The sequence below is a fragment of the Salmo trutta genome, chromosome 5, assembly GCF_901001165.1.
Source record: "Salmo trutta chromosome 5, fSalTru1.1, whole genome shotgun sequence".
NCBI classification, from domain to species: Eukaryota; Metazoa; Chordata; class Actinopteri; order Salmoniformes; family Salmonidae; genus Salmo; species Salmo trutta.
The window spans coordinates 3,052,904-3,071,478 of record NC_042961.1 but is presented as its reverse complement, the minus strand read 5'-3'; the positions used below and the strand labels follow the sequence as shown (position 1 = coordinate 3,071,478).

Sequence of the window (18,575 nt, the reverse complement as noted above, 5' to 3'; positions counted from 1 at the left end):
CGTTATGAATGCGTCTAGGCAGGTCGACCCTAAGTGGCTTCTCCCAGGCCTTCATTATTTCATAGCTTCGCATGAGGGGAATTCACAGCTCTGCAAGCTGGGTCTTCGTCTCAACGTCTCGGTGAAGGAACAACAGTGTCAAAGCAGCCCACTAGTGCGACTTTGCTCCGGGAACGGTGTTTGTAGGACAAGCTTTTGGGAAGACGGAGCGTACCGCTGTCAGTGCCGCCAGCATTACTCTGGAAAGTTCTGTGAGAAGTTTGATGCGTGTTTGGAAAACCCATGTGAGAACGAAGGAGTCTGTGTAAGCAATGGTACGACAGATCACATCCACGCGACGTATAAGTGTTTGTGCCCTCCACATTTTACAGGTGAGGAATACAACTGAGAATTATGACTCTGATATTACTACTGCTATGTTTTTAAAGGGGCATTCTGCACTTCAAACAACAACAAAGGCCCCCCCCACCACTGATACGCTATATATATATATATATATATAGTCCAAAAATGGATGTATCAATCACAGATTGCTCTTTTTTTAAGCTACTTTGTAAAAATGCTAAAGAAAGTTGCACACTCAACTCTCCTTGCAGTGGATTTATTTAACCAATGTTTTGGCCAAATAGCCTTTATCAGGGTTTGATGCTTTACTTTACACCCTGTACTCATCCACCAAATGCTAAACTCAATGGATTGTTGTACCTTCAATTACTATAAATGGGGAAATAAATTGCTCTCGTTAATTAAATCTGCCGTGACAGAATCCACCTACCTACCTGGAGGCTAAGGCTGTGTCGCAAATGGCACCCTATTCCCTAAATTGTGGGCTCTGGTCAAAAGTAGTGCACTATATCGAGAATAAGGTGCAATTTGGAACACAACCCTAATGTTACAACCCTATTGCTTGGAGATACTTCCATATTATTTATCTATCATAATTACTAGTTCTCATCTAGCTTAATGCATTTATTTCAAGAATATCCAGAGTCCGTCCCAAATGGCACCCCTTTCCCTTCATAGTACACATAGAGCTCTGGTCAAAAGTAGTGTACTTCATTGTGAAAAGGGTGCTATTTGGTGTGTAGAAACAGATACCCCTATGGGCTATTTATGTGAACAATATTTTCTTGCAGGAATTTAGTTTTGATTATTTCTGGAATGGGTTTCTGTACCACCTGAATGCATTCTTAATTACTTTACATCCTTTCTACCATTTTCATTTGGATTTAATTCCTTCTCTCACCATGTCTTTGTCAATAAGTGATGGCTCTCAAATGTTGTTCAAACATTGACTCTGAAGACTTAGGAGCCAACTTGTCATTTTTTTGACATCACAAGTCATCTGAATCATGCGATGAACACGGTTATCATTAGAAATGCATTATGCACTAACTAACTTTGTGCAATGGGGCCACCATAAGTGAGAATTTCGATGTAGACTTTCAAGCTGCAATGATGTCTTTCAGTTTAATTTAATTTCCAGAATCTGCATAGTTAATTACTGTTTATAATTGTTGATAATTGTTGACCCTATGTTACTTCAAATAAAAAACAATAGATTGAATTTATACAAATAAAATACTGTAGATTGAAACTGTACGAATAAAATACTATAGATCCAATCTATACGAATGTAGAATCTAGATACTAATCTAAACCATTTTGTTAATTTTTAAATTATTCATAATTCATGCTTTATCTTTTCCCTCAGGGGCTAACTGCTCTGACGTGATTGGACGAGAGAATTGCGATAGAGTTTGTCGTAATGGAACGTGTCTCCAAGTTTCACCTTTCTCCTTCAATTGTGTGTGTTACACAGGACACCCAGGTAAGGAACCACAGTATTATTCTGTTCTGCATGGGTTACAATCCCTGCTACAGTGTTGGATTTATAATCAATCACGAACGTACAGTACAGGGGGTAGCCTGCCTTAGGGAAGGGCAACAATGACATGTATTCTTGTTTAGAATAGCCTGCATCTGGTAAGAGCAACAATGACATGTAGTCTTGTTTAGAACAGCCTGCATCTGGTAAGAGCAACAATGACATGTAGTCTTGTTTAGAACAGCCTGCATCTGGTAAGAGCAACAATGACATGTAGTCTTGTTTAGAACAGCCTGCATCTGGTAAGAGCAACAATGACATGTAGTCTTGTTTAGAACAGCCTGCATCTGGTAAGAGCAACAATGACATGTAGTCTTGTTTAGAACAGCCTGCTTCTACATCTGTATTGCTTGCTGTTTCGGGTTTTAGGCTGGGTTTCTGTATATCACTTTGACATCGGCTGATGTAAAAAGGGCTTTATAAATAAATGTGATTGATTGATCTGGTAAGGGCAACAATGACATGAACTCTTGTTTATGACACACTGATTGCGTTTATGGGCTGTGATCCCTATGGGCCCTGGTTAAATGTAGTGCACTACATAGGGAATAGGGTGCCATTTGTTCACGACACACGGCTGCTACCGCACCCTTTAGGTAGATCGTGAGCCTCATAATGAGCCTCATTTTCTCCAGTAACAGTACAGTTATGTTAATGGGGGTCTCTCACAAATGGATTACAAAAAGTTGTACCAACCAGCGCCTCCTAGTTCTTGGCCTGGATAATGGTCTCTAGGCATGCGTCTCAAATGGAACTCTATTCCCTTTATAGTGCACTACTTTTGACAGGTGGTTCCCTTGAATAGGGAATAGGGTGCCATTTGTGATGCAGCCTAGCTAAAGCAGGGGCCGTATGATGGACTTTCTGCTGTAACAAACTCCAGGTGGCCTTCTAACTTGATTCATTGTTTTGTTTTCGAGTGCAATTTGTCCAGGCAACACTCGGGGAAATCTCATACCTGTATACCTTCCCTCTGAGTCTGAGCTGTGCTGGGCTGCAGTCCTCGCTGCAGAGGCTTTAAGGCTGATTATTTGGGTGCTGTATTCTCAAGGTTACACTTTTATTATTTATATAGCTATCTCACTAAGCCAGTTATAGAAACATACTGTGGTTTTGATTTGTTGAAATAACAGCTCAGAGAAATGCAGTAGTGGGTAACTATTCTGAATGTCATAGGGGAGAACGGTGAGGAACAGTACCAGACAGTAAGATGTCTTTCATTTCTGCAGAGTTGTACAATAATTGTGTCCCTGGTTGGTGCATTATGCAGAGATCTACAGTGTTCTAGAAGTCAGTCAAACCTGTAGTTTCAGACTGATCTATGGAAGTAAAACTGATGTTCAGATGCCATGGGATGGTGATGGTTTCCCTCTAATCATGAAGTTAGTCCGTAGTGATTTAGATTACTACTGGACTCTGGTCTGTAGACCACTTAGTACAGGTGTGCTATCTTCATTTGACTAGTTTCTCACAGCAGGAAAATAATCCTGCAGCAACAGAACATTTAATTATTATGTGGATTATAATGAATGCACATTTTTTTTGTAGAGGTTGATCCATAGTTTGTTTCGGCAAATCAGGTCTGACTTTTTAAAGTTGAAATTACAAGCTTTACAAGCCTGGAATACACTACAAGTTTGCATTTCCTGCTGGACAGCAACATTATCTGTGACCACAGAGTGACCAAATTAAGGTAGCACACCTAAATGAAGCAATGCATTGATACTACTTGGAATGCCCCATACAGTGCGTAGACTATTAATATGCAAGTACATCCGTTGTAGTCACTATTCAGTTACATTCAGTGATGTAGTGGAGCGTAAAACACAGTTGAAAGTACAGTACCAGTCAAATGTTTGGACACACCTACTCATGCCAGGGTCTTTCTTTATTTTTACTATTTTCTACATTGTAGAATAATAGTGAAGACATCAAAACTATGAAGTAACACATATGGAATCATGTAGTACCCCAAAAAAGTGTTAAACAAATCAAAATGCACTACCATTCAAAAGTTTGGGGTCCATTAGAAATGTCCTTGTTTTTGAAAGAAAAGCTATTTTTTTGGCCATTAACATAACATTGATCAGAAATAAAGTGTAGACATTGTTGATGTTGTAAATGACTATTGTAGCTAGAAACGGCTGACTTTTAATGGAATATCTACATAGGCGTACAGAGGCACATTATCAGCAACTATCACTCCTGTGTTCCAATGGCACGTTGTGTTAGCTAATCCAAGTTTATCAATTTAAAAGGCTAATTGATCATTAGAAATCCCTTTTGCAATTATGTTAACACAGCTGAAAACTGTGTGCTGATTAAAGAAGCAATAAAACTGTCCTTTAGACCAGTTGAGTATCTGGAGCTTCAGCATTTGTGGGTTCGATTACAAGCTGGGCAGAAACAAAGAACTTTCTTCTGAAACTCGTAAGTCTATTCTTGTTCTGAGAAATGAAGGCTATTCCATGTGAGAAATTGCCAAGAAACTGAAGATCTTGTACAGCGCTGTGACCTACACTCTTCACAGAACAGCACAAACTAGCTCTAACCAGAATGGAAAGAGGAATGGGAGGCCCCGGTGCACAACTGAGCAAGAGGACAAGTATATTAGAGTATGTAGTTTGAGAAACAGGCACCTCAAGTCCTCAACTAGCAGCTTCGTTAAATAGTACCCACAAAACACCAGTCTCAACGTCAACAGTGAAGAGGCGACTCCAGGATGCTGGCCTTCTAGGCAGAGTTGCGAAGAAAACGCCATATCTCAGACTAGCCAATGAAAAGAAAATATTAAGATGGGCAAAAGAACACGGACACTGAACAGAGGAAGATTGGAAAAAAGTGTTATGAATTGACGAATCTAAGTTTGAGGTGTTCGGATCACAAAGAAGAACATTCGTGAGATGCATAAAAATGAAAAGATACTGGAGGAGTGATTGGCGCCATCTGTCAAGCATGGTGGAGGCAATGTGATGGTCTGGGGGTGCTTTGGTGGTAAAGTGGGAGATTTGTACAGGGTAAAAGGGATCTTGAAGAAGGAAGGCTATTACTCCATTTTGCAACGCCATGCCATACCTACCCTGTGGACGGCACTTAATTGTAGCCAATTTTCTCATACAACAGGACAATGACCCAAAGCACAGCTCCAAACTATGCAATAACTATGTAGGGAAGAAGCAGTCAGCTGGTTTTCTGTCTACAATGGAGTGGCCAGCACAGTCACCGAATCTCAACCCTATTGAGCTGTTGTGGAAGCAGCTTGACCGTATGTTACGTAAGAAGTGCCCATCAAGCCAATCCAATTTGTGGGAGGTGCTTCAGGGAGCATGGGGTGAAATCTCTTCAGATTACCTCAACAAATTGACAACTTGAATGCCAAAGGTCTGCAAAGCTGTAATTGCTTCAAATGGAGGATTCTTTGACAAAAGCAAAGTTTGAAGGACACAATTATTTCAATTTAAATTCATTATTTATAACCTTGTCAATGTCTTGACTATATTTCCTATTCATTTTGCAACTCATTTCATGTATGTTTTCATGGAAAACAAGGACATTTCTAAGTGACCCCAAACTTTTGAACGGTATATTTTATATTTGAGATTCTTCAAAGTAGCCACCCTTTGCTTTGTTGACAGCTTTGCACACTCTTGGTGTTCTCTCAACCAGCTTCATGAGGTAGTCACCTGGAATGCATTTCAATTAGCAAGTGTGCCTTGTTAAAAGTTAATTTGTGGAATTTCTTTCCTTATTGCGTTTTGAGCAAACCATTTTTGGTTCCAACCGCCGTGTCTTTGTGAGACGCGGTGTGGGTGAAAAAATTATCTATGGATGTGTATTTCCCACAAGAAAGCATGGAGGAGGTGTTATGGTGTGGGGGTGCTTTGCTGGTGACACTGTCTGTGATTTATTTAGAATTCAAGGCACACTTAACCAGCATGGCTACCACAGCATTCTGCAGCCATACACCATACCATCTGGTTTGGGCTTAGTGGGAGTATCATATGTTTATCAACAGAACACCCACCTGTAGCACTCGCTCCAGCAGGTATATCTCACTGGTCACCCCCAAAGCCAATTCTTCTTTTGGCTGCCTCTCCTTTCAGTTCTCTGCTGCCAATGACTGGAACGAACTGCTAAAATCTCTGAAGCTGGAGACTCTTACGTCCCTCACTAGCTTTAAGCACCAGCTGTCAGAGTAGCTCACAGATCACTGCACCTGTGCATAGCTCATCTGTAAATAGCCCATCCAATATACCTCATCCCCATACTGTATTTATTTATCTTGTTCCTTTGCGCCCCAGTATCTCTACTTGCACATTCATCTTCTGCACACCCTACCATTCCAGTGTTGAACTGCTATATTGTAATTATTTAGTACATTGGAGGTAAACCTAGGCATTGAGTAATGATGAGAGAGATATAGTCTCTAGAGACGTTTAAACATTTTTTTTTTCTGTGCTGGCCCCCCGTGGGAATCGAACCCACAACCCTGGTGTTGCAAACACCATGCTCTACCAACTGAGCTACAGGGAAGACAGACGTGAGTGCTAGGGGTCAGTAGTCATTGAAAATAATAATTTGTTCTTAACTGACTTGCCTAGTTAAATAAAAGGTAAAATAAAAAATTAGGAATACTTTTCCAATAGTCTTGAAGGAGCTGAGCACTTGTTGAAGGTGCTGTTTACAGTCTATCCAGACACCTAGGTATTTGTAGTTGTCCACATATTCTAAGTCAGAACCGTCCAGAGTAGTGATGCTGGACGGGCGGGCATGTGCGGGCAGTGAACGGTTGAAGAGCATGTATTTAGTTTTACTTGCATTTAAGAGCAGTTGGAGGCCATGGAAGGAGAGTTGTATGGCATTGAAGCTCATCTGGAGGTTAGTTAACACAGTGTCCAAAGAAGGGCCAGAGGTATACAGAATGGTGTCATCTGCATAGAGGTAGATCAAAGAATCACCAGCAGCGAGAGCGACATCATTGATGTATACAGAGAAGAGAGTTGGCCCGAGAATTGAACCCAGCAGGACCCCCATAGACTGCCAGAGGTCCGGACAACAGGCCCTCCAATTTGACATTCTGAACTCAATTGGATAAGTAGTTGGTGAACCTAGCGAGACAATCATTTGAGAAACCAAGGCTGTTGAGTCTGCCAATAAGAATGCTGTGATTGACAGAGTCGAAAGCTTATTGAAATTCTCAATTATTGTGGATTTATCGGTAGTGACAGTGTTTCCTAGCCTCAGTGCAGTGGGCAGCTGGGAGGAGGTGCTCTTACTCTCCATGGACTTTACAGTGTCCCAGAACCTTCTTGAGTTTGTACTACAGGATGCAAATTTCTGTTAGAAAAAGCTAGCCTTAGCTTTCCTAACTGCCTGTGTATATTGGTTCCTAACTTCCCTGAAAAGTTGCATATCACGGGGGCTGTTCGATGCTAATGCAGAACGCCACAGGATGTTTTTGTGCTGGTCAAGGGCAGACAGGTCTGGAGTGAACCAAGGACTATATATATTCCTGGTTCTAATTTTGAATGGAGCATGCTTATTTAAGATGGTGAGGAAGGCATTTTTAAAGAATAACCAGGCATCCTCTACTGACGGGATGAGGTCAATGTCATTCCAGGATACCCCGGCCAGGTCTATTAGAAAGGCCTGTTCGCTGAAGTGTTTTAGGGAGCGTCTAAAAGTGATGAGGGGTGGTCGTTTGATTGCAGAACCATTACGGATGCAGGAAATGAGGCACTGATTGCTGAGATCTTGGTTGAAAACAGCAGAGGTGTATTTGGAGAGCTAGGATGATATCTATGAGGGTGCCCATGTTTACGGATTTGGGGTTGTACCTGGTAGGTTCATTGATAATTTGTGTGAGATTGAGGGCATCAAGCTTAGATTGTAGGATGGCCAAGGTGTTAAGCATGTCCCAGTTTAGGTCACCTAGCAGCACGAGCTCAGAAGATAGATGAGGGGCAATCAATTCGCATATGGTGTCCAGGGCACAGCTTGGGGCAGAGGGTGGTCTATAGCAAGTGGCAACGGTGAGACTTGTTTCTGGAAAGGTGAATTTTTAGAAGTAGAAGCTCATTGTTTTGGTATAGACCTGGATTGTAAGACAGAACTCTGCAGGCTATCTCTGCAGTAGATTGCAACACCGCCCCCTTTGGCAGTTCTATCTTGGTGGAAAATGTTATAGTTAGGGATGGACATTTCAGGGTTTTTGGTGGTTTTCCTAAGCCAGGATTCAGACACGGCTAAGACATCCGGGTTTGCAGAAAGTGCTAAAGCAGTGAATAAAGTAAACTTAGGGAGTCGGCTTCTAATGTTAACATGCACGAAACCAAGGCTTTTACAGTTACAGAAGTCAACAAATGAGAGCACCTGGGGAGTAGGAGTGGAGCTAGGCACTGCAGATCCTGGATTAACCTCTACCTCACCAGAGGAACAGAGGAGAAGTAGGATAAGGGTACGGCTAAAGGCTATAAGAACTGGCCTTCTAGCACATTCAGAACAGAGGGTTAAAGGAGCAGGTTTCTGGGCACAATAGCATAGATTCAAGGCATAATGTACAGACAAAGGTATGGTAGGAAGAGAGTACATTGGAGGTAAACCTAGGCATTGAGTAATGATGAGAGAGATATAGTCTCTAGAGACGTTTAAACCAGGTGATGTCATCGCAAATGTGGGAGGTGGAACAACATGGTTGGTTAAGGCATATTGAGCAGGGCTAGAGGCTCTACAGTGAAATAAGACAGTAATCACTAACCAGGACAGTAATGGACGAGGCATATTGATATTAGGGAGAGGCATGCACAACCAAGTGAACCGTATGGGCCCAGTGAGTGGTTGGGCTGGCTGGGGACACGGTGATTCAGACAGTTAGCAGGCCGGGGCTAGCAAGCTAGCAGTTAGCAGGCCGGGGCTAGCAAGTTAGCAGTTAGCAGGCCGGGGCTAGCAAGTTAGCAGAAGGGCCTTAGAGGGACGTCGCGATGGGGGAAAGTCTGTTTTTGCCTCCTCGTGCGGTGACGTCGATAGACCAGTCGTGGAATTAGTAGAGTTCCATGTAGCAGAGGGGTCCAAGTCCAATTGGCAAAATGGGTTTAGTGGTCCAAGAAACTGGCCGATGGATCCGGTAAGAGTCCAATATGCTCTAGATAGGTTAGCAGAATGGGCCTTCAGGGGACATCGCGCCTGAGGGGCCTGTTGGAATCCTCGGGCAGATTATGTCGGTATTCCTGTCGTGAACGATAGGCGGGGTTCCGTGCCCCGTACCGGCAGTAAAAGGGGTCCGGATATTGTAGCCGAGGAGTGGGCTTCAGGAGTAGCCCAGGAGCCCTCGCCGGGAGATTGGCCTAGCATGGGCTAGCTCCAGGCTAATTGGTGCTTGCTCCGGGACGGAAACATTAGCCAGGAGTAGTCAACCCGGGTTGCGGTGAGCTAGCTGCGATGGTCCAGATGAAAAGGTTCAGAGTTTGCGGTAGGAATCCGGAGATATGGAGAGAAAAATAGGTCCGATATGCTCTGGTTTGAAACGTGTTGTACGAACTGGCGAGAGCTTTCCGAGCTAAAGGTTAGCTGATGACCGCTAGCAGTGGCTGACTTGTAGCTGGTAGCTAGTTAGCTAGCTAGCTTCAGTTGAGGGATTCCAGTTCCGATGTAAGTAGAAATACTTTAGGAAAAAAAACAGATCCACACCACATTGGGTGAGATGGGTTGCAGGAGAGTATTTAGAGGTTTAGGAAAAATATTAAAAAGAATGCGAAGAAAAATATATAAATAAATCAATTATATTTATATATATATATATATATATATATATATATATATATATATATATATATACACACACACATATAAGACAAGGCAAAGATGTCTGAATCCTACGCCATCTACCTGGAACACAGTCTAACACGGTCTCTATCTCATCTACCTGGAACACAGTCTAACACGGTCTCTATCTCATCTACCTGGAACACAGTCTAACACTGTCTCTATCTCATCTACCTGGAACACAGTCTAACACGGTCTCTGTCTCATCTACTTGGAACACAGTCTAAGACTGTGTTCCAGGTAGATGACATACAGTATTAGCCTGTGTTCCAAGTAGATGAGATGGAGACAGTGTTATACTGTATGTAATCTACCTGGAACACAGTCTAATACTGTCTCTATCTCATCTACTTGGAACACAGTCTAATACTGTATGTCATCTACCTGGAACACTAATACTGTCTCATTTACGAAGTAACAAAGTAATCCACTATATAGGGAATGGGGTGCCATTTGGGACGCAGCCCATGGCTGTTCCCTCATTAATCACCTGGAATCACCTGTCTCCCCTACTGCAGAACAGAGGCGGTCTGCCCTCGCAGGCCAGAGCCTATACTCACAGAATAATCAGGCCCAAACTCACGGGACGTTTCAAATGAGATTTCTCTTTTGATTCTCCGGCTCTCCTGCAGAGTTCCTCTATGGTATTTATCACCAGGTATTACCGCCTTATATGGCAACATCCCATCTGGGATTATACAGCTTGTTTTCGCAATTCACTTAACCCATTGTTTTAGTGTGTAGATTCAACTATGAGGGAGTGATTTGGTTGGGGACTGCGTTGTTAGGTTGTGGGTATATCTGAGTCCTGTTAGATACATTTAAGACTGTACTGTACATAGTCTACATTTACAAGAGATTGAGTTAGCGTTCCCCAGCACATTATTCAATATTCATTATTATCCTCTTACATAATGCATTGTTTTTAATGTATTCTATGGATTGTATTATTTATTATTATTCCTTGACAAAGACTGACCAGGTGAATCCAGGTGAAAGCTATGATCCCTTATTGATGTCACCTGTTAATTCCACTTCAATCAGTGTAGATGAAATTGAGGAGATAAAGAAAGATTCTTAAGCATTGAGACATGGATTGTGTATGTGTGCCATTCAGAGGGTGAATGGGCAAGACAACATATTTAAGTTCCCTTTGAACGGGGTATGATAGCAGGTGCCATGCTCACCGGTTTGTGTCAAGAACTGCAACGCTGCTGGGTTTTTCACGTTCAACAGTTTACTGTGTGTATCAAGAATGGTCCACCTCCCAAAAGAAACCCAGCCAATGTGACACAACTTTGGGAAGCATTGAAGTCAACATGGGCCAGCATCCCTGTGGAACGCTTTCGACACCTTGTACAGTCCATGCCCCAACAAATTAAGGCTGTTCTGAGGGCAACTAAATATTAGGAAAGTGTTCTTAATGTTTTATACACTCAGTGTATAACAATGTCTATCCTTTTTACATGGTATGTAAGGTCCACTGGCAATGTTCCCTGTAATCTGTGTGCGTGCGCACAGTAGCCACGAGACTGCCGCTCAGAAGAAATATCAGCCCATGGAGAGAAGCACGAAATGTAACTTTACTCAACTTTCTAGAGCAGTGGTCACCAACTGGTCGATCGCGATCCACTGGCCAATCTCAAAGGCATTGCTAGTCGATCACCAAACATTTCTGTAAAAAACGCAACGATAAATCCTTGTGTTCCTATTTTTTTTTAATTCATCTTGGGCAAAGAGATGCTGGTTTTATGAGTGAGTTCATGTTTAACTACTTACTCAGCACTGTCAACACTTTGTATTCAACACTTTTATAAGCCATAAAATGCGCATTCTTCTTATATCCACTCAGCGCTACAACAAGCACTGCAGCAGTAATGAATGAGTAGGAACGTGTATCTACAGGCTTGTGTTGTTATTATAAGCAGCTTGGGTCTTTTTTTATATCAAGGAATATTGATATGTTCATAGGAGTAACAACATGCATTAGTGCGTGAGGCAGAAATAATGCGGTGCGACTCGAGTTTCGCCATCAGCTGGAAACGGTGTCCCTTTTTGGCCAGTGTCAGTGGAGGAAAGAGAGAGCGGAGGGATGTTGAGGCGGACACTTAGCCTGCTGCTCTCTCCCTCAGCTGAGACTGACCATCAGATGTAGGCACCATCAGCCCAATAAAATAAAAAGCAAATTATTTAAATGTATGCTCACTCAGTTGTGCTTCACAAGTAATACAACAACGGCTCTATTACTGGTATGATCATATAGCCTACCTCAAATGTTTTAATATAATTTAAAAAGACGACCTAAACAGCAATGCATTGGCAGGGCAATTCAAGCAAAGCCAATATGTCATTATAATGTTTTGGGCCTGTAGTCTACTGCACAAACCTCATTGCTACCGAACTGTTTGTAATTGGTTAATGTTGCAAAGGCGTACGTTTTTTTTAAGCCATTTTAATACAAAAAATCTGAGCTGTAGATCTCGGCTTGCATTTTGACTCAGAAAGTGATCTTGACTCAGAAAAAGGTTGGTGACCACTGTTCTAGAGTTTTCCCTGTTAACACTATCAACCTTTCCTTTTACTGTGGGAATTGTAATCTAATCAATGCAATATTAGCCACTTTCAATGCAACATACTAAAACAACAACACTAACTATGCAAGACATTTTCTTGTAGGCAGAACACATCGGAGTAGGATTCTATTGCATTGACATGCAGGACTCAGCCCGTTCTCTACACAGACCAGTGCGTTGACATGCAAGACTCAGCCCGTACTCTACACAGACCAGTGAGCCATAACAAGTCAGATCTGCAGGAGGCCTATATGCAAATAGACCATTGACATATATGGACCTATGCCATTTACTTTGAACTGGACTGTGTTTACAGCATTAGCGGTCGTGAGTAGATGAGCTTGTTTTGAGATCAAAGCGAAAGCTGAATGTAGCCACGTGTGCACATTTTGTTCATATACTTTGCTAGTTAGTGAGTTATTAGCCCAGTTATAGATCATTAGTAGTCAACAATAGGGGAGTGATTACTAGTTAGTTATTAGCCCAGTTATAGATCATTAGTAGTCAACAATAGGGGAGTGATTACTAGTTAGTTAGTGAGTTATTAACCCAGTTATAGATCATTAGTAGTCAACAATAGGGGAGTGATTACTAGTTAGTTAGTTATTAACCCAGTTATAGATTATTAGTAGTCAACAATAGGGGAGTGATTACTAGTTAGTGAGTTATTAACCCATTTATAGATCATTAGTAGTCAACAATAGGGGAGTGATTACTAGTTAGTGAGTTATTAACCCAGTTATAGATCATTAGTAGTCAACAATAGGGGAGTGATTACTAGTTAGTTAGTGAGTTATTAACCCAGTTATAGATCATTAGTAGTCAACAATAGGGGAGTGATTACTAGTTAGTTATTAGTCCAGTTATAGATCATTAGTAGTCAACAATAGGGGAGTGATTACTAGTTAGTGAGTTATTAACCCAGTTATAGATCATTAGTAGTCAACAATAGGGGAGTGATTACTAGTTAGTTAGTGAGTTATTAACCCAGTTATAGATCATTAGTAGTCAACAATAGGGGAGTGATTACTAGTTAGTTAGTGAGTTATTAACCCAGTTATAGATCATTAGTAGTCAACAATAGGGGAGTGATTACTAGTTAGTTAGTGAGTTATTAACCCAGTTATAGATCATTAGTAGTCAACAATAGGGGAGTGATTACTAGTTAGTTATTAACCCAGTTATAGATCATTAGTAGTCAACAATAGGGGAGTGATTACTAGTTAGTGAGTTATTAACGCAGTTATAGATCATTAGTAGTAAACAATAGGGGAGTGATTACTAGTTAGTTATTAGTCCAGTTATAGATCATTAGTAGTCAACAATAGGGGAGTGATTACTAGTTAGTTATTAGTCCAGTTATAGATCATTAGTAGTCAACAATAGGGGAGTGATTACTAGTTAGTTAGTGAGTTATTAACCCAGTTTTAGATCATTAGTAGTCAACAATAGGGGAGTGATTACTAGTTAGTGAGTTATTAACCCAGTTATAGATCATTAGTAGTCAACAATAGGGGAGTGATTACTAGTTAGTGAGTTATTAACCCAGTTATAGATCATTAGTAGTCAACAATAGGGGAGGGATTGCTTCCTACATTTCTAGACATCTTTGAAAAGCCAGTCTGGTAATCTAACACTCCCCTTTTTTCTTAAAAAGGGGAGTGTTAGGCTTGAATAATCTGTCTCATAATGCAAGTAGCCAATAGGCAGAGGGTAGCATCATTTGTCTGATTCTCTGTAATAATGGTATGGGAATAATAATGCATTTTATTTTGTAAAGTGGTTTCTTGCATCAAACACAACATTCTCAGTCAACTTGTCTGAAGGACAAGTGGGTAAACGGGTTAATGTCAAGCCCTGCATGTTTTTTTCAAAAGTCATGGAATGTAGGCCTACATTGAACACCACACATTGGCTGCTACTGTAGGCTGAATGATATAACATCTATTTCCATGTTAAAATGTTATGGGATGCATTTTCCTTGTTTTTATGGTAGGCCACTCTCTGGTAGGCCTACATTATGATCAAATAGCCACAGTGACCTACTTAGCCTCTGTTAAAACTGTAATTTAAAGTGGGTACACCCTCAGTGTTCACAGTAAACACGCGTTGGAGGTTGCACAGGGCTTACCCAAAATCTGAGGTGAAAATGTACGTGATGATGATCAACAATTCCCAACAGCATTTTCCATTCGTAACCTTAAGCTGTTTCCAGAATATGTCCCAAATTATTGAATCTATTGGGATAGGTTTAAACCTTTTTTTATCCCACACATTTAAATACGTTTAATTGAGTACAGGCTTAACTGAATGACAACATAGATTACATGCAATATCAAATTCTATTGAATAGTTTGGGGTAGGCCTCATCTCTGAGGAATGCTCCTCGGAGCCAAATGCTGATTACCGGTCGCTCTATGCTGGGCAGCTGGCATCAAAACCCCCCAGCTGGGAGAATGGGCTTCCTATGACTGGTGGTGGTAGAGAGGTGGAAGGTCGTTGGAAGACTTGCTGCAAAACAGCAAGCAAGACACAAGGGTTGAGTTGACAAACTCTCCTAGATTCATTGCCATTGGTTGGAAGAACGGAAAGTGATTATTGCACAAGTGTACCCATACAGCAAGCGTGGTGGAATTGCTCTAGTGTGCCATGCTCATAGGCTGAAGTTAATAGGTGAATGACATTCTTCACACTTGCTAATAGAAAAGTACCAGCAGAGACGTGATGCTATGCTGATGAGGTAATATTACGATATTACCCTATACTATACCTACTATGTTGATGAGGTATCATTATAAATACTACCCTATGAATATCTGCTATGCCTGTGATAGGAAGCGATGTGAATTATATTGTGCTTACTAGATAAATGTGAAAGTGACCAGCCTTACTGATTTTGAACTTTCGTAAACTACATTATTCCCAAAGACTCTTGTTTCAGCCTTTGGTAGGCAACCCGCTATGCAAACTCAATTTCCAATGGCTAGTGTAGCAAGCCTAAACAAGCCCAGAAGCTCTATGTATATACAGTAAGATTGATGTCCAATGATACCTGCATACAGGCTATGGCTCAGTCCCAAATGACACCCTATTCCCTATGCAGTACACTACTTTTGACCAGGGCCCATAGGTAGTGCACTATATATTGAATAGGGTGCCATTTGGGATGCATCCTATGGGAAACCTCTGGGAACAAGAGCACTACAATACGCAGGGGAATTAGCATAGAGGAATATGCTACAAGAAGAATCACAGAGAAAGATAAATGAGTTGGCGCCTACTGAAGAACACAAAAATGAAAAGCCTACGCCAGGGAATACAATCAAATTGTATTCACCTTGAACCAGCGGTGTGTTCAGTCTAATTTTATCCCACGTGGAGCAGCCAATGTCACCACCGCGGCATTTGACATTAGAGGTGGATTACAGTATGTAATATATGTGTCTCTAAGCCAAGATGCTCTTGTCCAAAACTTCTAGCTCTGATCTGAGCCACTGTTGTCAGCTCCCTAAAGTCTATTTATTCTCCTTTATTCAATTAAGTTGGTTGTTTTTGCATAATTTAAATATGATTTACAGAGGGGGGAAAAAGGATAATTCAAAACTAATCATAGGCATTCAATGTAATTATGATTCTTTATAAGGGTTAAATATGGCACGTCATCATTTATCTGATATACAGTAGGTAATATGTCACCCTAAGTGACATACAACTACACTGAACAAAAATATAAATGCAACATGTAAAGTGTTGGTTCCATGTTTCATGAGCTGAAATAAAAAGTCCCAGAAATGTTCCATACGCACAAAAAGCTTCTCTCTCTCAAATGTTGTGCACAAATTTGTTTATATCCCTGTTAGTGAGCATTTCTCCTTTGCCACGATAATCCATCTGCCTGAAAGGTATGGCATATCAAGAAGATGATTAAACAGCATCATTGCACAGGTGCACCTTGTGCTGGGGACAATAAAAGGCCACTCTAAAATGTGCAGTTTTGTCACACAGCACAATGCCACAGACGTCTCACGTTTTGAGGGAGCGTGCTATTGGCATGCTGACGGCAGCAATATCCACCAGAGCTGTTGCCAGAAAATTTTATATTCATTTCTCTACCTAAGCTCTGTTGTTTTAGAGAATTTTGGAGTACGCCCAACAGGCCTCACAACAACAGACCACGTGTAACCACGCCAGCCCAGGACTTCCACATCCGGCTTTTTCATTTGCGGGATAGATTGTCTGAGACCAGCCACCTGGACAGCTGATGAAATTGTGGGTTTGCACAACCGAAGAATTTTTGCACAAACTGTCAGAAACCATCTCAGGGAAGCTCATCTACTCGCACTCGTTGTCCTCACCAGGGTCTTGACCTGACTGCAGTTCGGCATCGTAACCAACTTCAGTGTGCAAATGCTCACATTCGATGGCCACTGGCACGCTGGAACTGTTTCAACTCTACCGGGCAGATGGCGTTGTGTGGGCGAGCGGTTTACTGATGTCAACGTTGTGAACAGAGTGCCCCATGGTGTCAGTGGGGTTATGGTATGTGCAGAAATAAGCTACAGACAATGAACACAACAATTGCATTTTATCGATAGCAATTTGAAAGCACAGCGATACCGTGAAGAGATCCTGAGGCCCGTTGTTGTGCCATTCATCCTCCTCCACCATTTCATGTTTCAGCATGATAATGCATGACTCCATATCGCAAGGATCTGTACACCACAACTGGAAGCTGAAAATGTCCCTTCTTCCATGGCCTGCATACTCACCAGACATGTCACACAATGAGCATGTTTGGGAGGCTTTGGATTAGCGATGTGACAAATGGACAATTTTGCTTAACGTTTAAACTGACTTTTTTTTAAATCGGTTTTCCGTGTCAATTTACAATGCAGAATAATGGTCATATTACATATGTATGAACGCTAGGGACGGGTAAGGAAATTACATCTACTGTAACATGTTGATAGCAACAATTAATCACTTTTCAGACAATTCAAAAAAGACAATTAAAAAAAGTGCCTCATCAGGTCTTTACATGTTCGGTATGGTTTCCCTGACTACAGTTAACTGATTGAGCTGCTGTGTTCTTGTTTATGCTGTTTTTATGGTATGGTAGCTAGATGTGCTTTCTTTCTACTAAATGTCTTGGTAAGTCACGGTATTTAAAAGGAGAGAGAAGAGAGTGGTCTGCGTGTAGGAGGCAGGCTAACAGGCTGCGAGCAGCAGCTCGAGATGATTTGATTGACAGTTCTGGTTTCCTAGTGATGGACTTCAGAAGCGGCATTTCTTTACAGGCAAGTAAAATGTCTGTTCATATCACCAGAGAAGGTTTTGTGTCAGCATTTAAAAAAACATAGGGTAGGCTACCCTAACAGACAGAATAACATGTCGTAGCTGAGGCGCTTTCAAGGGGCCACGTTCCATTGTCTGAAAAGCGTAATCGATACAGGCTACCAGTAGCCTACTGTCATTTCATGAGGCAAAAATGAAGAGCAGGCTCCCCTGGGCTCACAAAACTGTCTCGAAGACATTAGTGCCACGAATAGGCTAGGATATTCTACAGGCAACAGACCGAAGACTGAACACACACTGGCATCATTAGGAAGAGACGGAGCAGGCAGGCCAGTAGAGAGAGGCGGAGCAGCCAGGCCAGTGTGAGGGAGAGAGAGGCGGAGCATCCAGGCCAGTGTGAGGGAGAGAGAGGCGGAGCATCCAGGCCAGTGTGAGGGAGAGAGAGATGGAAAAAGCAGAAGCCTGCTCATATGTTTTGGTAATCTGCATCTCACTATGTCTTGTCTTGCATGACTTGCAAATTCACCAAGCCTAAAATTTGCCTCATCCTCTCTGGTTTTATTTGAATTACACAACTTCCCCAGGCCTTTATAGCCTATCGGCTAGAACACAGAAAATGATGTTTTGTGATCACTGAACTGTGATTTTAATTAATACATTTTTTATTTAACCTTTATTTAACTAGGCAAGTTAATTAAGAACAAATTCTTATTTACACTTGACGGCCTACTTAAGGATCACAACTTCATTAAAATGTTTAAACGTTCACACCCCTACTCTGGATCGACATGTACAACAGCGTGTTCCAGTTCCTGCCAATATCCAGCAACTTCGCACAGCCATTGAAGAGGAGTGGGGCAACATTCCACAGGCCAGAATCAACAGCCTGATCAACTCTATGTGAAGGAGATGTGTCGCACTGCATGAGGCAAATGATGGTCAGACCAGATACTGACTGGTTTTCTGATCCACGCCCCTACCTTTTTTTAAAAGGTACT

General features: G+C 41.6%; 1 protein-coding gene across 1 annotated transcript in view; it reads left to right on the top strand.

Annotated features, from left to right (window-relative positions):
- The first annotated feature begins 223 nt into the window (after positions 1-223).
- LOC115193446 (protein eyes shut homolog) overlaps positions 224-18,575 on the top strand; it is a 226,058-nt gene continuing 207,706 nt past the window's right edge. Inside the window, exons 1-2 of the mRNA XM_029752135.1 lie at positions 224-371; positions 1,715-1,831. The gene's annotated coding sequence lies outside the window, so the exon portion shown is untranslated. The remainder of the gene's footprint in view (positions 372-1,714; positions 1,832-18,575) is intronic.